This window comes from Notothenia rossii (genome assembly GCF_949606895.1).
Source record: "Notothenia rossii genome assembly, chromosome: 2".
Taxonomy (NCBI): domain Eukaryota; kingdom Metazoa; phylum Chordata; class Actinopteri; order Perciformes; family Nototheniidae; genus Notothenia; species Notothenia rossii.
The window spans coordinates 68,527,502-68,531,778 of NC_136904.1; positions in this window are offsets into that span (position 1 = coordinate 68,527,502).

Sequence of the window (4,277 nt, forward strand, 5' to 3'; positions counted from 1 at the left end):
ACTCCTATGTGGACTTCTACCAGTCTTTGCAAGTCATTCAGGCAGAGTAGGCTAGTATGTCGTTTCAAATCAATCTGAAACGTACATGATCTGCATGAAATATGCTGTTGCTGTATTTGGAGCAAGGTCCTAAAGTCTTTTTTGATTTGCCAAACAGTTATTTGGACAGATTTAATGTAATGTATTGTTATTCAGTGAACTAATGTGATATTGATATTTTATATGATCACAATGGACTCTGTAGCCTATTTTCAATTGGTTATTTGGGGAAATGGCTAAACAATTAACTATTTGGCAAAATGGTTATTAACCTGTTTTTTTAAAATAATTACATTCAATGAACTAATATGATATAAGGATATTTGTATATGATATTGTTATTATAACAATTGATTACTATTACTTTTTAACTCATAAATGTAATTTAAAATAAAAACAATAAACGTGGCTTGATATTGAGTAAGAACATGTTTTTATGAACCCCACAGCTTCCGGTCTTCCAAGACCCGACCGGACAAAAAGATGCGTTGCAGGCACGAAACACACTACCAATAGAAATACATTGCTTTTAAAAACGTTCTGTGTGACACGAAAAAAAGGGGAAAATCGTGTTGGTGAACACGAATCAATAGATTAAATGTCGTGACTATCATGGCCGTATCCACCATTGAGGTCACCGAGGTCCGGACCTCGGTAATATTTTTCGAGCTGTGTAAAAAACTTGTGAAATAATTGCACTAAACGGGGTTCTTTGCAGTACTTCCATTTACTGACGATGCATAACTACGTAGCCTCGATTAAAGCAAACAGAAGAAGACGACATGTATCAACAAACCACCACCGCAGCCCGGACTTGTATCGGAGCAGCGAAGGAATGATGAAGTATTTGAGATCTGAGTCCTGCGGGCTGCTTGTGTTTCTGTTCCTCAGAGGACATCATATGACCTGCAGATCCTGTGTGAATGCTCTACGTTAGTCAGTGGACATCCGACAACATGCACAGTAACTTATATTGCAGCTATAGGCTATACTTTGGTTTAAATTGCGTGAATAAACTAGCTAGAGAGCTAAAGTTAATTACGTTCATCCAATGTCAGAAGGATTACCTTTTAACAAACCTTGTAATGCTTTTCTTTCATTTCAATTGGAGTAAAACATTGAAGATATAACATTGTATTGTTTTATTTTTACACTGACTCAGATATAATGAAAAGACTACGTCAGTTGAAGCTCAGCTTTAGTAATGAAGAGTCAGAACAGGCAGAGAGAGAAAGAGAGAGAGAGAAAGTGATTGAAGTCAGGGAGGAACTGCAGGTACAGTCACACACAAGAATGTAGGCTTAATAACCCCATCTATTTATCTATCTATCCATCTATAACAATAGTCTTCATTTACAATAGGCATAATTTTTAAACAACATACATCTATTGCAGTTATGATGTCATAATAACATACAATTGTATAAAACACAATTTGCTTACATCTTTGTTCCCTTTTGAGAATCAAACAAAACAGATTTAAATACAAAAAAGAATGCAAACAGGGGAAATGAACTAAATGGCTTGATTGCTTTTAATTCACTGGCAGGAGCGACAAGTGAGAAGGAGCAAAAAGTGAACAACGAGGGAGAGATTGAACAAAGAGAAAGAGTAGAGTTCTGTTCCAGTCCCGTCTCAAAACCCACCTCTTCAACTCTGCTTATCCTTAAACCCGCCCCTCCCCCCTCTGAACCAACATCCTCCTGACTGCTTTTCTGTTTTTGTTTTGTTTTTTGTTTTTGTTTGTGTTTTTGTTCTTGTTTTGTTTGTCGACCTGACTCATAATGTAAAGCGTCTTTGGGTCTAGAAAAGCGCTATATAAATCCCATTTATTATTAGAGAGAGTAATGAACAGGAAGAAGACAGAGAGACTCAAGAAGATGGAAGAGAGGCTGCAGGTTATTGAAAGGAGAGAGACATGGAAAATGAATGTTAACAATGTTTTGTGATCATTTTAGCCTCTTCTGCATGTCCAGATCATTAATAGTAACAATCAACTGATTCTTATGCATTACACTTTCAAAAATAATTTATGCTGACATTGTCAGCCCACTGACATGGTTTGAAATCAATATATTGTCCAATGTGTAACCCCCCACAGGACTTAAAAAGCACCTAACTAGATCATGAAAATCCAAAAGATCTCGGTGGGTGTCCCCCGAACCCCCCTAACATATTTGGACCTCGGTATTTAGGAAATCCTGGATACGGCCCTGGTGACTATAACACGCAATGTCATGAGACTGGGTTGGCATTCTTGCATGTGTGACCTTCATCTAAAGCTCCATAATAGCCAAGCAAGTTGCAGAGTCAGGTATTCACTTTCAGTAGGTTTATTAATACAAACAATCCATTTCACATTTTCACAATGTTTCAACATTTGAATTTGAAATGTTAATTATAGCCTCTTTAAGGAAAACGTAGGGAAGTATAGTTGAGACACTAGCATTTTTACAAGAGCAAAACAAATGGATTAGGATAATTCATGTAAAGTTTTCCAATTACAAACATTGTTTTATAGTGTATGGGTTTGAATTGGCGCAAGAAATCGAATTTAGCTTGTAGAGCAGAAAGGTATGCACATTTCTGTCTTCAAAGAAAGTCAGAGAAATGAGACTGTGCCACCTTCTTCAAAGTGCTATGCACCGACCCACACAGTTAGCACGACCACCTTTATGTTATCTGCAGGTACAGTCGCCACAGCACCCTTGTTAACCACCCACTGAAACCACAAATAGGCACCTCGGCAGACATGGAAGCACATCAACTGGTCCTTTTGTTCTTTCTCAGCAAACCAAGGAGACCTGGGTTCTCTGCAAAGTTCACATTTGCATTTTGCAGAGCAGGGTCCACTGCTTTCATTTCACCATCCCCATTGCTTCTCTGGAGGCTGGAAAGTGTGTGTGCACAAACTTGAGGCTGTCGGATCAGTACATTGTCTTCCAAGAAAAAATATGCCCCATTTTAACCTAAAAACCTACACTATTTAGGATGTCTTTGATTGGTTTTATGCAACAATGCGTTAAAATACCTTTATAGTTTCAGGATTAACTGTGCTTTTTGCTTTCCTCTCAAAAACCAATGCAAATAATGTAGAGTAATCCAATAAGGAATTATTTTTTGACGTGCAAACAGCATAGCTCTGAATGGCAATGCATGTATTTTGGTCAGTGGTCGGTTGGTCAACAAAGAAGGCGGATACATTTAGTCCAGACTGAAATATCTCCAAAACGATTGGATGGATTGCCATGCATTGATACCGACATTCATGGTCACCAGAGGCTGAATCCTTATGACAATAGTGATCCCCTCACTAATTCTTTAGTGCTTTCTTGTTTCAGAGTAAAACATGAAACTGAAATATCTCCAAAAACTTTGGACATATTGCCATATGTTGGTTCAGACATTCATGATCACCAGAGGATGAATGCTAACAACTTATGACCCTGACTTTTCTTGTAGTGCACTGGGTTTCAACAAGGGGTCTGACACCTGGGGTTCTATGTGACAAATGTTTTACTGTTAACCATAAGTCATTGTGCAATCACATGAGCTGGCTAACCTAGGCTAATCTAATGTGCACCATCCATAATATGGCAAATAACTGCATATCATTAGGTATTAGTATTTTGTCAAATACTTTGACTTACATTTTTCTTTAAAATGAACAACATTCCCATAAGTCTTGGCTTTAGTTTGTGTTTCGTGCTTATTAGGAACTGTTGTCATGCAATCACACTAAACTAGTAAACAGGGTAAAAAAGTATACACCCTAGAAACATCAAACTACTAGCTTTATCATTGTGTTAGCATGCTGATGTTAACATTTAGCTCAAAACACCACTATGTCTAAGTCCAGCCTCACATAGAGTTGTAGGACATGCACCTAACCCACACCCACATTTTGCATTTCAACAACAGCAAATTCACGTTTTTTGTGGTTGCAATTCAGTTAAATTGTTATTAACTTAACAAATAACATGAACCAATGAATATCAGTGTTACTGGAATATTCAAAAGGGAGAACAAATAAATGTTTCAGCAACAAGTGGGATTTGATAATGATATGTCATTTAAATACATTATAGATATACGCTCCTTCACTTCACTGACAAAATAGTGAAGTGAAGTGTGAAGATTAGAAAAATAGGACAATTTGCAAAAAAATATGCACTGTGGGGGTTACGCCACTGAGCTAATAATCTGGCACTCTTTTTTTGTGTTCTTTCATACAACAC